The sequence below is a fragment of the Capsicum annuum genome, chromosome 11 (genome assembly GCF_002878395.1).
Source record: "Capsicum annuum cultivar UCD-10X-F1 chromosome 11, UCD10Xv1.1, whole genome shotgun sequence".
Lineage (NCBI taxonomy): Eukaryota > Viridiplantae > Streptophyta > Magnoliopsida > Solanales > Solanaceae > Capsicum > Capsicum annuum.
This window is the reverse complement of record NC_061121.1, coordinates 63,123,584-63,146,093: the sequence shown is the minus strand read 5'-3', so window position 1 is coordinate 63,146,093 and position 22,510 is coordinate 63,123,584. Positions and strand designations below refer to the sequence as shown.

The following is a 22,510-nucleotide window of genomic DNA, read 5'->3' as shown; positions in this document are numbered from 1 at the left end:
TTAAAGCACTTCGAACAATCATACTATGTTATTGAAATTAATCAGTTAACTTGCTATCTTGGTTGTTGATTCGAAGGGTTAATTGCATGATCAAGGTTTCCCAATCTATAATCTTTTTCCTAATATGGACATTACAACTACATCGTTGAGTGGGGATGTAATAATCCAATTAAGTTAATTAACGCTAACATCCTACGTATGAATCGAGTAAGGCATCTAAGTACATCCTTGCTCTAGACGCTAAGTTTAATTCTTTATTTTATAAAAGAATAAAAACCCAAACTTTGTTTATTCTCGTGTTCTATCTCCCTATTCCCTCTCTCGAGATCAAAAGGTCGACAATATATGTATTTTATGGGTGATCAATTTATAAAATAATGAAATCAAGATTAAACAAACAACCAAATATGATAAGCAAACTTAAAGAATTTAATCCAAAATAATAATAATCATGTTCTTGGCTTTAACCCCTGAAGGAGAATTTTTAGCCACTAATATTCATAATCACGATCTCAATAATTAAATACATGTTGAAAAATTAAAGACCAAGTTGACAAAAATTTCTTCAAGTTGTACCAGCTGTCCAGCTGTATGCATATACTAATATTATATATACTAATGCTAGTTTAAGAAGGCTTGCACGGGTTCCCAACACTTAAAAGGCGTGCCATCATTTGTTGTGTCGGCAGAATTAAATTGTGTTTTGCATTATCGTCGCGGCGCGTCAATTGCGCGTCGCTGTACTGAAATTAAAATGAAAAATTTATGTAAGTGTAAATTTTGTGCCCATCGATGGATGCGTTAACTTCGCGTTAACTCGTTGGAATTTGTTTTCACAATTTTGGCTAAGTATTGAGCGTTCTATTCTTTGTCCATGCCTTTTGTATTATATTTATAATGAATTTTTGGTCTTTAATTCATCAATACATCACCGTATTCATCTCACAAAGCCTCCTACAATACACACACCACATATTCAAGATTAAAACAACACAATATTCTCAACATAAAATAAAAACAATAGATAAGATAAGGCAAATTCGCAATAATCTTTCACTTATTATTCCGACTCTGGACTCAATCAAATTAAATTTCGCACATTACAAACAAGTTATTGCACTCATAATTACACCATTAAAATATTTAAAACATATTAAACACATTAGAATTCAACGAGACCAATTAGACACACACCTAGCCTAAGCTAGTAAAACTAGTTTTTCGGATTGAACTCTAAATTACTCAATTAAGCACAAACTTATTTGAAAAATACTGTCAACATTATAAATGCACACTTGGACACTTAAATGCTTATTTATATCAATATGAACATGTTAAGCACACGAATTGCTCTCAAAGTAAGGCAAAATAAGCTAGAATAATGATACAAAAGTGTATAGAATCACCTCAGATCAACTTCCTTTACATTCTTGGGCTGAACCTATGATAAAAAGGTTGAGAAAGCCATAAAATTCCTAGCTTGAGCTCTTGTTTGCCTTCTAAATTCAAAGAGAGAGGTCAGATTTTCAAGGGGGTGAGAAGATTTATGCTTCCAATTTATTCTTCTTAACTGAGGTCTGCTGGGACTAGATCCTTAAGGATTTTAAGTAGGTTCTTCTTGATGTTCCTCTCCTAAATTTGGATTCAGCAATCGAGGACCTGATTCATCGTCACCTTCGTCATGTACAATTGTATCATCTTATTCTTGAACTTCAATTTTAGTTGTACCATCCCTTTGAATGAGAATGAATTCTTTCATGTCAGAATCTTCACCTTCAGCGGAATCTTTAGCTTACTGATTCATCAAAGACTGCATATACACTTTCTTCCATGCACAGAGTCCTTTTGTTGAAGACTCTACAAGCTTTACTTGTTGAGGAGTAGCCTACAAATACAATTTCATCACTTTTGGAGGCAAATTTGCACCCAAAGGGTCTAAAATAATCAAGTTTAGGTTTTTTGTTGAAAACAAGTTCATATGGAATTTTGTTCAATAGAGATCTGATCAGGCATCTATTTATCACATAACAGGCAGTATTGACAACTTCAACCCAAAAACTTACCACTATCAATCACCATGGTCTTGATAATTTCTATGAGTGTCATGTTCTTCTTTTCAACCATTTTATTTTATCGAGGAGTTCTTGGAGCAGAGAAGTTCTGACTGATGTTATTTTTAGTACATAATTCTTCAAATTTGGAGTGTTCAAACTCAATTTCATGATCAAATCTGAATCCTAGAATCTTGCAGATCAATTTCACTTGAATTGGCCTGTCAAATACCACCAGTACTTCATAAGTTTCATCCTTAGCTCTTAGGAACATGGTCCAAGTAAATTTGGAATAGTCATCAACAATAACAAACACATATTTGACATGTCCACATAGGTCCATGTACAATAATTCAAGGGGGATTGAGGTACTTACCTACTTTTTTCTTAAAGGAAGATCGGTTTGTTTTCCTTTGATGTAAGCATCACAAACCTTGCTATCTGAGAACTATATCTTTGGAACACTACGAACCAGGTTTTTTGTGCTACAAATCAATATTTTCACTTTGAGCACTTAAGCAGGTCAATTCACAATCAGCTACTGAGTCTAAATCATCCACATACATGTTCTTGCACCTTTTAGCTTTGAGTATAACTTTCCCAGACTTTAAATTAGACATAGTGCACCTATCAAACAATAAATTCACTTTATTTCCTTTATCACAGATTTGGGACACACTTAGAAGATTGTATTTTAAACCATTCACATAATAAACATCCTTAATGGCATGATTTACAATTTTTTCTATCTTTCCAACACCATGAATATAGCCTTTTCTTTAGAATTTTCATCTTCCTTACTACCCAAACATCATACACCCCTCTATTGGAATATTTCAGCACTCGCTCACAATGTGCTCAAATTAAGATGAACACTATACAAGTTACAATACTTGAATGATCTCCTCTTTTGTGGAACATCCTGTAGATACTGGGCCATAATAGGGCAATGATCACTCACTCCTTCAGGTAAAAGTTTTGCTTTCATGGGAAGCATTTGATCCAGCCACTCCCCATTTACTAGAGCCCAATTAATATTAGAGAAAATCCTACTATCTTGCTTATCAGTTATCACTCCCAAGTATATTTGCACCTATAATGAGTCATCTCCTCAAATCCACAACTATCAATGCATTATTGGAAGTCACAAACCTCTTCTAGACTAACTGGATTTCCTCCCAACCTATCCTCACTTTTAAGTACTGGGTTGAAATCTCCCAATACGAACCAAGGTTCCTGACACCCTAGAGATATCACCTTTAAATATTTCCATAAATCCACTGTGTCTTCCTTTATGTTAAAGACATTGACAAAGGTCACCATAAACTCAACCTGCATAGGAATATACTTCACCTTACAAGTGACAGATTGATTAGTTTTCACTTGTAATTTTTACATGAAATAAATCAGCTCTCCAACAAACTAGCACTCTCCCATTATAATGACAAGTATGATTACTATGATACTACCACCTTGAAAACACATTATATACCACATTAACTACTTTATTAGACTTTATTCCAGTCTCCAACAGACCATCTAACCCCACCTGTAGCCTATTGCTAAGGAGTTTTACCTCCTTCTACTTGGTGAGGCCATTCAAGCCCCTCATATTTCAACTAAGGAGTTTAACTACGATCCTTAAGGGCTAAGCCCTTTATTGGACCATCTTTAGTGGTTGTAGTATGTTATTTTTCACAATACCGGTACGTAGAATCTGTATCACAGAACAACAACCTCAACTTGAGTTCAAGTATTAACAAGAACACAATGAAGTATTAAACACCCTCAACACAAGATCAAAAAAGACCTTTCCAAGTGGTGTATTTATTTTTTAAAAAATAAAGATGAAACAGAAATGATTAAGGCCAAGTCGTACAAATTCATGGACTTTCCTTAAGGAATAATTCCCCTCACTGTACCCGAGGTTATGGAATCTTCCTCCCAGGATAAAATGGCCTTCAATCCGACTATAATTAAATAACAAAAACCAGTGCACCAGTTCTGAAGCAATGTAACATTTTCAAAGTAGTGCAACTGTTCTGCGTCATTGTTCACGCATCACTGTTCACGTAAAACAGTAGCATCACGTCACTGTTACTATATGTAAATGGAGGATTAAAACTTAGAAATATTTCCTACGTTTTTCATCATTGTTCAGATTTTTTCAAATAAAATTTGTCCAAAAAGTAAGATCTCATCGATCGATCCAAATCCAAATCCAAATTCGAAGCCGAGCCGAGCGAGCGACGACGACGGTGCGAGGCATCTATATTTCCTTGCCTCACTTACCATATGGAGTAAGAGTTTCTCATTATAAACACTCTCAAGTTCTCTTCTTCCACCAATGTGGGAGAAAGAGTAAACTTGCCAAAATTGAGCACACTTTCCATTTTTGGTGTTAACTCAATTTTTTCTCTTCCACTTAATTTCTCTATTTTTCATTCAACACGCTTTCATTACTATGAACCCAACAATCCCCCACATGAATGGGGAATGACTATTTTTTCATAAAACTTTTACGGACAAGTAGATGATCATCAAGCAAAGACTGATTGCATCTGGATAAGTGGGTTTCCCTTTGAACTTTTCGTAGTAAACATGCATCAGATGTACTCGGTCAATCGATAGATTTGATATCTTTGAACCGTCAATATTTAATGTACACTTAGACAACACATGTCATACAACCAGCCTTTTACCATTTTATGGTTCTTACGATTTTGTTTTTTTTAGCTATGAACACGTCCTAGTTTTCATAAGAGCTTAGAGAAGAGGCCTTTACTAACATTCTCTTTGAAGTGGCTTCCACTTCGCCCACATATAGGTGATTTCTAAACGTTTAATCCTATTGATAAAAATATTTGGTCAAATCTGCCAAATTTAGATAATCATTAAAAGACTTTTCGCCTTAAGTATTATCCTTGTTTACTAACCATTGTCTACATCATGAGAATGGGTTGGGCAATTGACAATGTTGAACCTGTCAGACACAACTTTGTTTGATCTCCTTGAACCTAGCTCTTGGGATCTCCAGTCTTCTAGGTAGAGTTACCGCCATGCTGATTTATCCTAGTCCTTAAACCCATTCCCTTGGATGTCCTTTCTACTCCTTCTCTAGATAGGCCTTTTGTAAGTGGATTCGACACATTATCCTTTGCTTTACATAGTCTACAGTGATAAGTCCACTGGAGAGAAGTTCTCTAACGGTATTATATCTTTGTCTTATATGATGAGATTTATCGTTATACATCATGCTCCCTACCCTACCTATTGCCGCTTGGCTATCACAGTATATACATACTGGTGCCACTGGCTTGGCCCAATACGAAATATCTTCCAAGAAATTTTGGAGCCATTATGCTTCTTCACCGGCTTTATCTAATGCGATAAATTCTGATTCCATTGTAGAGCGAGTGATACAAGTCTATTTGGATAATTTCCAAAAAACTGCTCCTCCACTGATAGTAAAAATATATCCACTTATGGATTTTACTTCGTTTGATCTGGTGATCCAATTTGTATCACTATATCCTTCAAGTACCGCAGGATATTTATTATAATGCAAAGCATAGTTTTGAGTGTATTTAAGATACCTCAAAACTCTTTTCATTGCCATCCAGTGAGTTTTGTTGGGATTACTCGTGTACCGACTCAATTTACTAATAGTGCATGCTATGTCTGGTCATGTACAATTCATTATATACACTAAACATACCAATACTCTTGCGTACTCCAATTGCGAGTCACTTTCACCTTCATTCTTTCAAAGTTCAAAGCTCGTATCCAATGGAGTCTTGGCAATACCGAATTCCATACACTTGAACTTGTCAAGTACCTTTTCGATATAATGAGACTGTGATAATGCCAACCCTTGTGGAGTTCTATTGATTCTTATACCTAAGATCACATCTGCAACTCCAAGGTCCTTCATATCAAACTTGCTCTTGAGCATTCATTTTGTGGCATTTATGTTGGAAATGTCTCTACTGATGATCAACATATCATCCACATATAAACATATAATGACTTGGTGATTTAGAGTGCCTTTAATATAAACACATTTATCACATTCATTTATTTTAAATCCGTTTGCCAACATGGTTTGGTCAAATTTTGCATGCCATTGTTTAGGTGCTTGCTTTAGTCCATACAACGACTTAATAAGTCTACACACCTTATTTTTATTTCTTGGAACCACAAAACCCTCAGGTTGTTCTATGTATATTTCTTCCTCCAAATCTCTATTTAGGAATGCAATTTTCACATCCATTTGATGGATTTGAAGATCATATACTGCCGCCAAGGCAATTAAATTCGAATCGATGTTATCCTTGTTACTGGCGAATATGTATCAAAGTAATCAAGGCCTTCCTTCTGTTTGAAGCCTTTTACTATAAGTCTTGCCTTGATTTTTCAATAGTACCATTCGTCTTTATTTTCCATTTGAAGATCCATTTAGAACCTAAAGGTTTATTTCCGGGAGGAAGGTCAATCAATTCCCATGTATGGTTGCTTAAGATTGAATCAATCTCACTATTGACTGCCTCTTTCCAAAAGGATGAGTCTGACGACGACATCGCTTCTTTAAATGTTTGAGGTTCATTTTCTAAGAGAAATGTTACAAAATCCGACCCAAACGAAGTTGACGTTCTTTGACCTGTACTACGTCTTAGATTTTCTTCATTATGTACATTCTCACTTGGTTCATCTCGAGGTCACTTAGATCCTCTACTAGACTGTTCATGTCTCACTTTATACGGGTAAATGTTTTCAAAGAATTCAGCATTATCTGATTCAATTACTGTATTTTCATTTATATCCGGATGTTTGGATTTATGAACCAAAAATCGACATGCTTTACTGCTTTTAGCATATCCTATGAACACGCAGTCCACCGTTTTAGGCCTTATCTTGACCCTTTTAGGTATAGGAACTTGAACCTTTGCTAGACACCCTCACACTTTGAAATATTTCAAGTTAGGTTTCCTTCTTTTCTATTTTTCGTAAGGAATTGATTGTGTCTTACTATGGGGAACTCTGTTGAGTATACGATTAGCCGTAAGTATAGCCTCCCCTAATAAGTTTTGCGGTAAACCAGAACTTAGAAGTAAGGCATTCATCATTTCCTTTAAAGTTTGGTTTTTTCTTTCCGTAATTCCATTAGATTGGGGTGAATATGGGCCGTAGTTTGATGAATTATTCCATTCTCTACACATATTTACGCAAAGGGAGATTCATATTCTCCGCCCCTATCACTTATCATTTTGATCTTTTTGTCTAACTGATTTTCAACTTTAATTTTATATTGCCTAGACGCATCTATTGCTTCATCCTTACTATTTAGCAAATAGACATAATAATATCTAGTGCAATCGTCAATAAAAGTTATGAAATACTTTTTCCCACCACGAGATGGTGTTGACTTCATATCACAAATGTCAATGTGTATTAAGTCTAAGGGATTGGAATTCCTTTCAACGGACTTATAAGGATGCTTTGCATACTTCGATTCCACACACGTTTGATACTTTGATTTATTGCACTCAAAGTTTGGCAAAACTTCTAAGTTAATCAATTTTCGTAACGTTTTGTAATTAACATGGCCTAAAAGTTCATGCCATAAATCATAAGAATCAAGCAAATAAGACGAATTTAAACTTTTATTCATTTCAACAGTCATTACATTCATCTTATAAAGGCCCTCCCTAAGATAGCCTTTTCCTACATACATTTCTCATTTGCTAACTATAATTTTTCCAGAAACGGTTACACATTTGAAGCCGTTCTTATCTAGGAGTGAAACAGAAATAAAGTTCCTACGTAACTCCGAAATATATAGAAAATTGTTCAGTGTCAAGACCTTGCCGGAAGTCATCTTTAAGCAAATTTTTCCTATTCCCTCCACCTTAGCAGTAGCGGAGTTGTCCATGTAGAGCATTTTTTCTACTTGAGCCAGAGCAAATGACGAGAACAACTCTTTGTTTGCGCAAACATGGTGTGTGGTACCAAAATCCATCCACCATTCGCGTGGATTCCCCACCAAGTTTCATTCCGTGAACATAGCCACAAATCATCATATTCTTTGTTGGACTCAATCATATTCGCTTGGTACTTTTTCTTGTCTTTCTTCGGGGCTCGACAATCTGTGGACTTTTAACCAATTTACCCACAATTGAAGCATTTTCCCTTGAACTTTTTCTTGGGTTGATTGCTTCCATGTTCAACTTTTTTCTTTTCTTTGAGTTGTTTTGGCCATCTTCTACGATATGTGCTCCATTCATTGTAGAATTTCCCTTTGACCTTCTTTCGGCAGCTTTATTTTCCTCTTCAATACGAAGTCGAACAATAAGATCTTCAACGGTCATCTCCTTGCGTTTATGCTTTAAGTAGTTTTTGAAGTCTTTTCACAAAAGTGGTAGCTTCTCAACTATCGCTGCTACTTGGAAAGCATCATTCACAATTAAACCTTCTGCTAGGAGATCATGTATGATGACTTGCAACTCCTGTACTTGAGAGACAACAGATTTGCTATCAATCATTTTGAAGTCCAGGAACCGTGCAACAAGGAATTTCTTAATTTCCGCATCCTCCGTTTTATATTTCCGTTCAACTGCCCCCCACAGTTTCTTTGATGACTTGGTTCCACTATAGACATTATAGAGGTCGTCTTGGAGACCACTCAGAATATAGTTCCTGCAAAGGAAATCCAAATGTTTCCAAGTTTCTACAATAATGAAGCGGTCTTTGTCCGAGGTTCCCTCGGGTACCTCGGGAGCGTCTTCGCTAGTGAACTGTTGTAGACATAAAGTGGTGAGGTAAAAGAACATCTTTTGTTACCACCGCTTGAAGTCTATGCCAGAAAATTTTTTGGGCTTCTCTACCGGTGCCATCGTAGGCGGAGCATTTATACGACTTGATGTGGCAATATTATTTGTCTCCACAGACGTTGTCGCATCCATCATTTGACTTTTAGTTGTCATTTTTTCCTGTCACCACAAGACAGAAAACTTAGTAGTTTTCATAATACTATTTATAAAGTTAAATAACTTTAAACTCCTTTTCTTGTTTCTAGTTAACGATAAAGTGTTTATTACTTTGAATCGTCAACCGAGTGAACCTTAACTCGTGATGAAGATTTTATGTCTTCTAATCAGTAGTTAAATTCAAGCAAAGTAGAAACCCTAAGCTTTAATCTCCAAAAACAAGCAATACAGATTCTATAGAGATTATTCCTTAAGATTGTTATTTTCCACAATACGGGTATGTAGAATCTGTATCACAGAACAACAACTTCAACTTGAGTTCAAGTATGAACAAGAACACAATGAAGTATTAAACACCCTCAACACAAGATCAAAAAAGACCTTTCCAAGAGGTGTATTTATTTTTCACAAAATAAAGATGAAACATAAATGATCAAGGCCAAGTTGTCCAAATTCATGGACTTTTCTTAAGGAATAATTCCCCTCACTGTACCCGAGGTTATTGAATCTTCCTCCCAGGATAAAATGGCCTTCAATCCAACTATAGCGGTACCTCAAATATGCGGATTCTTCGAACACACTCACGGTTTGAATGATCACACTTAGAGTATTTTTAAGACAAGAAGAATGTTTTGTAATCTGAAAATTTCTATATTTTCTATCTCTAACCTGTGGATGAAAATCGAGTTATTTCTAGCCAAATGATGCCTCTTTAGAAAGGAGGCAATGGTTCACTCCAAAGGTTGCACCTTTTCTGTAAATTCATGTCTGTTCATCAAAGATTCCATCCTTTCATGAATAGTCATATCTTTCCATGAATCAGTGTATCTTTTGCTGAATGGTTGCATCTGTTTATTCAACCAGTGCATTAGTTCAATAAAATAACAAAAACCAGTGCACCATTTCTGAAGCAATGTAATATTTCCGAAGCAGTGCAACTATTCTACATCACTGTTCACGTAAAACAGTAGCATCGCATCACTGTTACAGCATGTAAATGGAGGATTAAAACTCAGAAATATGTCCAAAAATAAAGATCTCATCGATCGATTTCCAAATCCAAAGCCAAGCGAGCAACGACGACGGGGCGAGGCATCTCTATTTTCTTGCCTCACTTACCATGTGGAGTAACTATTTCTCATTATAAACACTCTCAAGTTCTCTTCTTCCATCAATGTGGGAGAAAGAGTAAACTTGCTAAAATTGAGTACACTTTTCATTTTTGGTGTTAACTCGATTTTTTTTGTCTTCCACTTGATTTATCCATTTTCCATTCAACACACTTTCATTACTATGAACCCAACATAGTAATCTTCTCCAATGCTTGGAAAGTATTATTGATCTACACAGATGTATTTCCATTGGTGCTTTGCTGCACTACAACCTTAAGCCTCTCATGGTTTGGCTTATTCCATCCTCTTTTCTATTTTGTACAACAACTTGCTCAGGAGTTGCATCTTGCTCATTCTTGTTATCATCAATATTTATTACTTCTAGTGCATCCATCTCAGATTTTGTCTTCTTTTGCTTCCCTTTATTTTTCCTACATTCCTCAGAATTGTGGCCATATTTTTGACATATTTCACAAACCGACGGCTTCCAATCATAGGTAACCCTTTTATCTATCACCTGCCCCTTCTCATTTTTAAACTGAACCTTCTCTGGAAACTGAACACCTATCTTCACTTCCACCAATAACTTCACAAAGATCAAGCCTATTTTATTTTATGTGTTCTTATTAGCCATCAGATGTTTTTCCATTAAACTCCCGATCTTGCTCATCCCCTTAGCGCTCCAAATATTTAAACTCCAACCCTAATAGTTTGATCCAAATAGGTATACAACTCTTCCCTTGTGAATGCCATCTTGGTATTCCTTGCCTTAACTATCATGATTTATTATCAAAATAATACATGCTCCCTTTCAACACCTCCTTCTTGCCTTTATCAGAATTGAACCGTACAATCATGATACCATTCTGAAGTATGAAAACTTTGTTAATTTCCCATTTTCGCCACTGCCTCTAGTATAACCATAATGAATTGCATATTTATTATTAAAAAATAAATAAAATAAAAAAATATAATTAAACAAAAATACAAAAAAAAAAGATCCTACACATCTTATGAATCCAATTCACTTTTGTACAACTTTTAGTCCACTCACTTCTTAAACGTTATTACACATACTCATAATTCAACCTCTCACCTATACAGTACACATTTGTTATATATATTATTTATTATTCGTCTAAAAGTAATTAGTCAATATTTATATTATTTTATTTTATTTTATTTTTGAAAGAAAAGAATAGGCAACACAAAATACAAATTGGACAAGAATACAAAAACAAAGCTACCTCATACATTCCATAACCCCAACGCACCTCCTGCACAACTCTCACTATGCTCACACTATGCACGCAGTGCACACACCCACAATTTCATTTTTAGCTATACACAAATATTTTTTATTAGTGTAAAAATAATTAAATAATATTTGTATAATTTTATTTTATTCTTATTATTCAGAGAAAAAATAAAAAATAGAAGTAAATAAATTTAAAAAAATATGAAAAAGCAAAATCACTCCACGCTTCCCCTAAACCCAACACACCTCCTGCACAATTTTCACTCCACTCATATCATATACGCTACTATACATACTCACAATTAATCTCTCAACTGCACCCACACGTTTTTAAAAAATTTATTAGTTTAAAATTAATTAGTTACATTTATACAATTTTGCTTATTCTTATCTTTAAAAGAAAATAGTAGACAAATTAAGAAAACTAAATCAAATAAGAATACAAAATGTAAAACTACCCCAATATTTCATTAACCCAATTCATCTCTTGCACAATTTTCATTACACTCACATTTTGCACGCCGTTTAATTAATAGTATACATTAGATGTGAACAGTTACGATTCCAATATCCATTCTAAAGCCCATTGAATATCATTAATATGAATAAATGGTGAAATAGTAAACTTCATAATTTAATTTATGATTTCTTAATCACTATATAAAATGAAATGTGTCCAACTAAAATAGAATGGAGAGAGTACAAATAATAATGAAACAACCAATAATTATGCCTCACCTTCTCAGAGAGAAGCAATTTTCTCCTCTAAAACACTACCCCTACCTTGTGGGAGATAGGAGGCTATTTATGAAGATCCTCAACTCAAGTGTAGCAGTTCCAAGTATAAAACTAGAAGAAAATAGAAAATGAGGCATACATTAATGCTCCCGCTATGCATGAGGTCCAAGAAAGTGTCAGACCATCACAAGGGTGTACAGTGCGGATCCTTACCTTGCATTTCTACAAGAGGCAGATGTCTCTACAGCTTGAGCCAGTGACGTCCAAATTATTCAAAAATTTATAAAATTAAGTTGATGTTCAAACACCAAAGCACTACATATAATAACTAAAAACAACAGATAATTACATCTCACCTTTCCAAAGTGAAGTAATATTTTCCTCTCAAATTCATTCTCTTACTTTTTCAAACTTGCTTTTAGCTTTTCACATTTATTGGGTAATCTAGCGCCAAAGGAGCATAACAAACTTTTGATCCTTTGGCCGTTAATTCTTCAACTAATAACGCTAAATGTTCCCTGCCGTTGTCGCTATGGTCGGTAGGACTTTAGTGTCAACCACCAACTCTGTTGGTGGCTCATTGTTTATTAGTTTGTTCAAGTCAATAATCAATTGTGCCGTCATTATTTATTTGGTAGCCAAATACACTAAAATTGTTGTTATATGCAGGGGTTCAAGAAAGAATAAAAAATAAAGATTTATTTGTACATTAAAAACATCTATTCAATGAAACAAATGACCAAGACAACAATGATGATGTAAACAGTACATTTCATTTGGTAAGCTATTGATGAATTGAAGGTGTAGTAGTAGAGCTAGCTAATGGGCAGTTAAATATAAATTTTGTGTAGATTAAAATGTACCAGGATTTTTAATTTTATAAGGAGAAATATTATTTGTAGTCCTTCAATTAATTTTTATTACATTTTTCATTTTGCTTATTTGATCCTTGTATTGAAGCGGTTATTTTAATTAACTTATTTAATTTATGAAATCAAAAAAAATATTATTAGTATTTTTTTCAATATTACTTTTTCTATGAAATGACTATAAAAGTATTAATACCCAAGTTTAAATTTTTAATCTATAATTAATAAGATTATTTTAGTAAAATAAATTTTTAATCAATAATTTTTTTAAAGAGAGTTTCAAGTCAATGTGATCAAGTAAAACAAAAATTTTTTTAAAGAGAGTTTTAAGTCAATGTGATCAAGTAAAACAAAATAAAAGAAATATGATTTTAGTACTAGAGGTCAATTGGATAATTAAACAAATGAGTGTAGCTCTTATTGGTCTTGAAGTTAGTATATTTGTAATCACATTTTAGCCTTGGAGAAATGTGATTTAGTTTTAGATTTTTGTTTAATTTGTTTCTTTCTTTTTCTAAAAAAAAAAAAGAATAAAATGAAATTATACGACTATTCTCTAGATAGTCATAGACTAATAAAAATATATAAAATATTTGAGTGTGTGTAGGTGAGAAATCGAAATTTGGTTGTATGTATTGACGTGTAAGGTATGAGTGGAGTGAGAATTATGTTGGAGATGAGTTAAGTATATGAGATGCGTGGGGTGATTTTATTTTTTACATTTTTGCTAATTTATTTTTTTGTCTATTTTCTTCTTTTAAAGATAATAATAAAATAAAATTAAATAAATAGTAACTAATTATTTTTAGACTATTAAAAATACTAGAAAAGGCAACTGTGTGCAGGCAAGGAATAGAATTATATTTGCATAAGTGGTGGTGTGAGGCATGTAAGGTATGAGTGGAGTGAGAAATTTACAGGAAATGAGTTGGATTCATGGAATGTGTGAGGTAGTTTTATTTTTTTGTATTTTCATTTAAATTTCTTTTTCTTTCTTTTGCCTTTTTTCTATTAATTATAAGAATAAAATAAAATTATATAAATATTGACTAATTACTTTTAGACTACTAAAAAGTACATCAAAAGTTATGCAGATGAGAGATCGAATTGTGAGTAAGAATAGTCGCTTGTAAGATGTGAGTAGAGTGTGGAGCAGTGAATTAGATTCATGTAATGTATTGGTGATTGTTTTCTTTTGCTATTTTTTTTGTTTTTGTCTATTTTTTTCTTTTATAGATAAGAATTAAATAAGATTATATAAATATTAACTAATTATTTTTAGGCGAATAAAAAATATAGACAATATGTATATGCAGGTGAAAAATTGAATTGTGAGTAAGTGTAATAACGTGCAAGCCGTGAGTGGAGCGAGAACTGTGTGGAAGGTGAGTTTAGTTCACAAAATGTGTGGCGGTCTTTTTTATTGTATTCTTGTTTAATTTGTTTTATTATTTGTCTACTCTTTTTTTAAAGATAATAACAAAATAATAAGCGTATATAAATATTAACTAATTAAATTTAGACAATAATTAACTTTAGATAAATAAAAATATAGAAAATGTGTGTGTACAGATGAGAGATTGAATTGTGAGAGTGTATTAGCGTGTAAAATATGAGTAAAGTAAAAATTGTGCAGAAGGTGAGTTAGTTCATAGAATTTGGGGTATTTTATTTTTTGTATTTTTTAATTTATTTTTTTGTTTGTCTAGTTTTTCTTCTAATGATAAAAATAAAATAAGATTGTACAAATAATTCTTAATTACTTTAAGACTAATAAAAAATACAGAAAACGTATGTGTGCAAGTGAGAAACTGAACTATGAGTGCATGCAGTGGAGTAAAAATTGTGCGGTAGGTGAGTTGAGTTCACGGGATAAGTGGTATTGTTTTACTTTTTATAATTCTTTTTTTTTTTGGATTTTGTTTATTTATTTCTTTTAAGATAAAAATAAAATAAAATAAAGTAAATATTAACTAAAATTTTAGACTGATAAAAAATATTAAAAAAATATGTTGAGGTGAGAGATAGAATAGTGATAATGTACAGTGACGTATATGATACTTGTGGAGTGAGAATTGTCTAGGAGATGAGTTGGGTTCATGAAAAGTGTGAAGTGATTTTGTTTTTTTGTCTTTTTTTTTTTTTTAATATCTGTCTATCATTTTTAAGATAAGATTATAGAAATATTAATTAATTATTTTTAGATTAATAAAAAAATGTGTGTGTACAGGTAGAAATCAAATTGTGAGAGTGTGTAGTAGTGTGCAAGCTGTGAGCGGAGTAAATATTATGCAGGAGGTGAGTTGTGTTCATGAGATATGTGGGGTGATTTTATTTTATATGCTTGTTTAATTTTCTTTGTCTACTCTTTGCTTTTAAAGATAATAATAAAATAAGATTATATAAATATTAACTAATTACTTTTAGATTAATATAAAATATAAAAATATATGTGTGTGCAGGTGAGAGATTGAAAGGTAAATGCGTGTAGTGGCATGTAAAATGATGTTACTATAGAACACAATTACTGTAATATAGTCTAACCACTACACTGCATTTGGGAAGCTATTGATGAACGAAGGTGAAAAGATGGATAGTTAAATAGAAATTTCGGTGGATTAAAATGGATTATATCACGGTAATTTTGTAAGAAGAAATATTATTTTTAGTCCTATTAATGTTACATTACATTTTCTGTTTTGTTTTATTTGACCATCATATTAAAACAATTGTTTCAATTGATTTATCTAATTTATTGAATTAAAAAAAAATTATTATTATTTTTTAATATTATCCTTCTTATGAAATAACTACAAAAAAATATTAATACACAAATACAATTTTTTCGAACTATAATAATAAGTTTATTTTAATAAAATAAAATCTTAATAAATATCTTTTTAGAGAGAGTGTCAAGTTAATGTGATCAAATAATAAAAAACAAAGGAAATATGATGTTAGTCTTGAAAGTCAACTGAGTAATTAAAGAAAGTGAATTTATCTCATATTGAGCTTGAAGTAAGTAAGTATATTTGGAATCACATTTTAGTTTTGAAGGAACTATGATTTTATTTTTGTATTTTTATTTTTTATTTTTGTCTTTTTTCTTTTAAAAGTAAGAGTAAAAATAAAATCATACAAATATTAACTAATTAGTTTTAGATATATAAACAAAACATAAAAACATGAGTGTGTAGTGAGAAATAGAATTGTGATCGTGCTAGTAACGTGAAAGATGCGAGTGGAGTGAAAATTGTTCTAGAGGTGAGTTAAGTTCATGAAATATGATTGTGATTTATTATTATTTTTTTGTATTTTTGCTAATTTATATTTTATCTATTTTCTTTTAAAGATAACAATAAAATAAGATTAAATAAATAATAATAATTTCTCTAAGACTAATAAAAAAAATAGAAAACGTTCAGTTTACTAGTTTGTTCCTATAAATAATTGACCATGTCGTTATTATTTATTCAGCAGTCGGATGCACTAAGGATTTAGAATAAGCTATGCTTCACTAGTAAAACATTTGTTCAATGAAACAGATAGAAGACAATATGGATTATGATGTAAATTGGTGTAAACGATACACTTCATTAGTTTAAAAATAATTAGTTAATATTTGTAAAATCTTATTTTATTCTCATCATTTAAAAATAAATAAAACAAAGAAGATAATTAAACAAAAACACACAAAAAAAATATCCCACACATGGCATAATTAGCTAGGCTATCTGCCACAGCATTTCCTTCCCTGTACACATGAGAAAATCGAATTTATTTATCCCTTAACAATGAATTCAATTCACTTTTGTACAATTTTCAGTCCTCTCAATTCTTAAATGTTACTATACATACTAACAATTCAACCTCTCATTTGCACATAGACATTTCTTATATTTATTATTCATTTAAAAGTAATTAGTTAATATTTATATAATTTATTTTATTTTTATTTTTGAAATAAAAGAATAGGCGACACAATAGCATAAATTAGACAAGAATACGAAAAGCAAAACTACCTCACACATTTTATAATCCCAACTCACCTTCGGTGCAACCTTACAAAGCTCAAACTTTGTACGCAGTACGCACACCCACAATTTCATTTCTCATCAACACAGAGATATTTTTTATTAGTTTAAAAGTAATTGAATAATATTTGTAAAATATTATTTTATACCTATTATAAAGAGAAAAAATAGACAAAAATAAAAATAGGAAAAAGCCACACTTCCCATGAACCCAACTCACCTCTTGCACAATTCTCACTCTACTCATATCATATACGCCACTATAAAAACTCACAATTTAATCTCTTAACTGCATGCACACGTTTTAAATTTTTTTTATTATTTTAAAATTAATTAGTTAACATTTAGGACCTCACTGTGTGAGAATATATTGGATTGTTGTTGTTGTTGTTGAATTAGTTAACATTTATATAATTTTACTTATTATTATCTTTTAAAGAAAAGAGTAGACAAATTAAGAAAAATAAATCAAAAAATAAAAAATACAAAATGTAAAACTACCCCAATATTTTATGAAACCAATTCACCTCACAATTTTCACCACGCTCACACTTTGCACGCCCTACAATTAATATTATAAATTAAATGTGACAGTAACAATTTCAATGTTCATTCCTAATTCCAATGTATATCATTAATATGGATAAGGATAAAATAGTAAACTTCATCATTCTATTTATGATTTCTTAATCATCATATAAAATAAAATGTGTCCAACTAAAATGAGACAGAGGCAGTGCAAATAATAACTAAACAACTAATAATTATACCTCACCTTATCAAAGAGAAGCAATTTTCTCCTCTAGAACCTTACCACTACCTTGTGGGAGGTAGAAGGCTATTTACGAAAGATGGTCAGCTCAAGTGTAGCAATTCCAAATACAAAAAAAAAAGAAGAAAACAGAAAATGATAGCCAGTACAATAATGCTCCTACTATGCATGGACCCAAGAAAGTGTCAGGCCGCAAATGATTTATTATATAGATTCTTACATTGAATTTCTGCAAGGGGGTGATGTTTCTACAGCTTGAACTAGTGACCTCCAAATTCTTTAAAAATGTACAAAAATTAAGTTGATGTTCAAATACCAAAATACTAAATATGATAACTAAAAACAACAAATAATTATGCATCATGTTTTCAGAGTAAGGAAATATTTTCCTCTCAAATTTGTCCTCGTGCTTTTTCAAACTTGTTTTCAACTTTTCACCTTTATCGGGTAATATAGCGCCAATGGAGCTTAATGAACTTTTGATCCTATTGATTTTGGTTGTTAGTTCTTTGACCATTAACGTTGAAAGTTCATCATTTTGTTCCTCCCCCATCGTTGTCGCCGTGGTCAATGGTGCTTTGGTGTCAACCACCAACTCTGTTGGTGGCTTATTGTTTACTAGCTTGTTCCAGTCAACAATCAACCATGCTATAATTATTTATTTAAAAGCCGAATGCACTAAAGCTCCTATTATATACGCGAGCTCAAGAAAGAATCAAACGATAAAGGTTCATTTCTGCATTTATGCTTCAGTGACAAAGCATCTTTTCAATGAAATAGATGACCAAGACAACGATGATAATGTAAACAGTACACTTCATATGGAAAGCTATTGATGATTAGAAGGTGGAGTAGTAGAGGTGGCAGATGGATAGTTACATAGAAATTTTGGGAGGATTAAAATGTACCAAGATTCTTAATTTTATAAGGAGAAATATTATTTTTAGCCCTTCAATTAATGTTATATGACTTTTTTCGTCTTGATTTATTTGATCCTTGTATTGAAACAGTTCTTTTAATTTACTTACTAAATTTATGAAATTTAAAAATATATTAGTATTTTTTTTCAATCTTATCCTTATTATGAAATGACTATAAAAGTATTAATACTCAAGTTTAAATATTTAAAAATAAATTTTTAATCAATATTTCTTTAAGAGAGTTTCAAGTCAAATGTGTTCAAGTAAAAAAATTAAAGAAAATATGATTTTAGTTCTGGAGATCAATTGAATAATTTAACGAGAATGAGTTTAGCTCGTTTTGCTCTTGAAGTAAGTAAATTTATAATTACATTTTAGCCTTGGAGAGGTATAATTTTAGTTTTGTATTTTTGTTTAATTTGTTTTTGTCTTTTTGAAAATAAAAACGAATAAAATAAAACTATGCCACTATTCTCTAATTGGTTTAGACTAATAAAAATATATTAAATATGTGAGTGTGTGCTGGTAAGAAACCGAATTGTAGTTGTGTGTATTGGAGTATAAGGTGTGAGTTTTGTCACGAACCAAACGGCCATGAGGGGCACCCACACTAATGTGTACATGCATGCTAAGAGACTTAATTTTGACCAACTAGTCATGACATGCAGGGGACAATCCAAGTTCATGTATTGTAACAACGTGGTACCCGATCTTCATGAATAAGTAATATCAATATTCATATTCGTACCGGTGTGGTACCCAATCCTTCATAACCATATTATATATAGTTTATCAAATTCACATTATCTATCAGGATATAATATGATGTACTAAATTTACAAATAAACTTAAAATCATAAGATAATTCCATTAAGTTGTTTTTCACTAATTATTCATACAAGTTTCAACAATTCAAATATCATTAAATTTAAATATGTCCGAAGACCAATCAATAAGCATTCAATTTAGAAGCATACACACAATTAAATCGAGTTTAAACTCCAATAAAATCATAACCTACCTCAATCAAAGAATCCAAATGCAAGCAAATTTGCAAGAGCCTTGCCCTTCCGTAAAGTCTCCGAATAATCAAAATTTATTCCAATATATAATCTACATAATAGTACGAATCTAATAACATTCATTTATAAATTCTTACTCTAAAAATTCTAAATCAAAAATTTAATTTCTCTAATACTCAAAATCAGAAGCAGCAGTGTTCGAAAAAGAAAAGAAGTTAACCTCAAATTCCACGTAAACATAACATTTTTGGGTCAACATTAGTACCAATGATTGACAATCATTACCCCACATATTTAATATATAATCTTTTTTTTGACTATTTATCTAATAATTACCGTAATCGTTACCAATTTTTTTTTGCATAATATTTCATTAAACCTAAAACCACTAATCATTAATAACACTACCAAACACTATTTACTACAAGCACAAAAGGTTGCCTGAAGTTCGTTCTCCGTCTCTTGACGCTGCAACAATTCTTACCCTTTTTTTTTTTTTTCCAGTTTTTACTTTATCATCCAGAAAAGGTTAAATTCTATTAACGGAAAGTCACGTAATATCTAATAGTAAAAATGATTATGATTTTGACCCATTAATCACTAATTAAACTAATTATCTAAAATATCCAAAAGTTTGAATAATGCCACGACCTAATTTCTCAAGTCATGATAGCGCCAATTTTATCCCACTAGTAGGCAAGCCAAGTCATAACTTGAAATAATAGGTAACGGGCTAACAAACAAAAACCAAAAGAGACCACATATAATAATAACAGTAATAAGCGAAAAACAAAACGAAAATGTATAAAGTATATCCAAATGAGAGAATGACAAAGGACCAAGATATACAAATGAATCTCTATGAAGACCTGGTAAGGTCGGTACTAGAGCCACTACTAAAAGATACTCAGAGTACTAGAAAGAATTCAAAATATACACAATATATAGAAGTTGTTTTGAGTACAAAAAACTAAACTGGATTAGATAAAGGAGGATCAGCCTCGAATGACAGCAAGCTCACCCTGCTCCGGATTAGTACTGGAAAGTAGGAATCACGTCAACGCTGGTTTCTAGTACTCGGATCTACATCAGGGTAAAGATGCAGAAGTGTAGGATGAGTACCAAAGCAATAGTTACTCAGTAGGCATCATCAATCGACTGAGCTCAATACAGGAAAAGTATAACGAAAATGTGAGGGTGTAGAGTAAATAAGAATAGAAAGATAAAGAACCATTGATCTATGCAAATACGATAAAGGAATAAGTAAAAGCAATACGGAATGATAAATAATGCAGTAATGAAAAGCAAACCAAACATAACCTAACTAGGCCCCATAAGCTCTCTGGACACACTGAATAAGACAATTAACCCAATCGTGCTTTTATAAGCCAGTGGACACACAAGCGATAACTAAAGAAAATAAACGTAAATAATTTGTAACTGAACCAATACCAAGAAATTATAGTAGTCATCTAGATGTGCACTAGATTTGAACCAGCACCAATGCATAATAAAGAGAGACCAAGCATCGAAATTGAACCGGAAGTGATGGGTAATAACAAGAGGCCATATGACGAATTCAAACTGGAGATAGTGGATAATAATATGAGGCTACATATATTATATACAAAATAATTCATAATTAAATGCCGTACTCGAGCCGAAACTCAGAGGAACCACAACTCTCAAAATAATAGTAATTAGTACCAAAACTCCCAAATCATCATAACTAGATGTCGGACTCGAATCGAAACTCATAGTAATCATACCTATATAAAATTAAAACCTAAATCATATCATACCCAATGTATAAGTGGTACCAAAATTTACGATCAATGATAGAAATAGAGTATATGCTGACCCTAAATCATAATTAAAATACATTTAAATAATCATTCACATATCTTAATTAAAAAGGAACGAATTCAAGGATTCCCAACTTAATTCCACATCCTAAAGTGATAGATATTGTATCATACTAAAAGATAAGGGACCAAAATTTACTCTATATATATATCAAATGATAGGTAAACTACAAGCACCTGTTGAATGTCTTCCGAAGTAGGGAGGCTCACCACTCCAAGTTAATGCACGAACTACTTCGATTACCTAATCACTGCAAAAGAAGAGAAGATGATGCTCTGACTCCTATATCCCGTGGATACATAACGTCCCGAGATATGACCAAGCCTAAACTCTAGCAAAACTAGCATTATAGTACATAATTACCATAAATAAATTCAATCTATAGATAGGGTGTCTAGCCTACCTGGATGCCAAAGCTAAAAGGCACTCTGAGAATGCCAAAGCTAAAAGACACTCTGAGAAGCGTCTGAATAATGTTCTACTAAAATTCAAGCTTGAAAAACTAGATATAGGAAATTAATTTTATTTTGGAGATTAAATAAAACTTCATCAGAGCTCTTCTCTAATTTCCCCCTCTTTTGTATATATAAAAGTATATCCTTAATGAGAGTTTTCCTTATGCTACGGATGGTAAATGGAGCAGTAATGATATTCTGCAAGATATATGAGAAGGAAAACATGAAATGGACAACCATTCTATAATTAACTTAATATTTGTACACATGTCCACTAATTAGAACACCACCAACTAATATATTGTGTTGTACCCACCCTTTAATTCCACGTGGAAGGAAAGTGACACCTTAACACTAATATTATCTAATTATATAAATATATAATTATATATTCAGATAATGTGTAGATTTGTGATAAAAATAAATA

The 22,510-nt window shown here is 31.9% G+C and overlaps 2 long non-coding RNA genes across 4 annotated transcripts; both read right to left on the bottom strand.

Moving 5' to 3' along the window:
• Window positions 1-800: 800 nt before the first annotated feature.
• On the bottom strand, window positions 801-12,534 carry LOC107846994. Of its 3 annotated transcripts, none has more exons than XR_001667241.2 (3): window positions 12,359-12,534; window positions 12,146-12,256; window positions 801-954 (listed from the first exon to the last, which is right to left on the bottom strand). It is a non-coding gene; the product is annotated as an uncharacterized LOC107846994 (long non-coding RNA). The 3 variants fall into 3 exon arrangements; XR_007046659.1 differs by lacking the exon at window positions 801-954 and adding an exon at window positions 1,289-1,885; XR_001667242.2 differs by lacking the exon at window positions 801-954 and adding an exon at window positions 8,509-9,040.
• An 8,070-nt stretch (window positions 12,535-20,604) lies between these two features.
• Window positions 20,605-22,279, bottom strand: LOC107846971. The gene is made up of 3 exons (XR_001667224.2): window positions 22,032-22,279; window positions 21,805-21,878; window positions 20,605-20,845 (listed from the first exon to the last, which is right to left on the bottom strand). It is a non-coding gene; the product is annotated as an uncharacterized LOC107846971 (long non-coding RNA).
• Window positions 22,280-22,510: the final 231 nt, after the last annotated feature.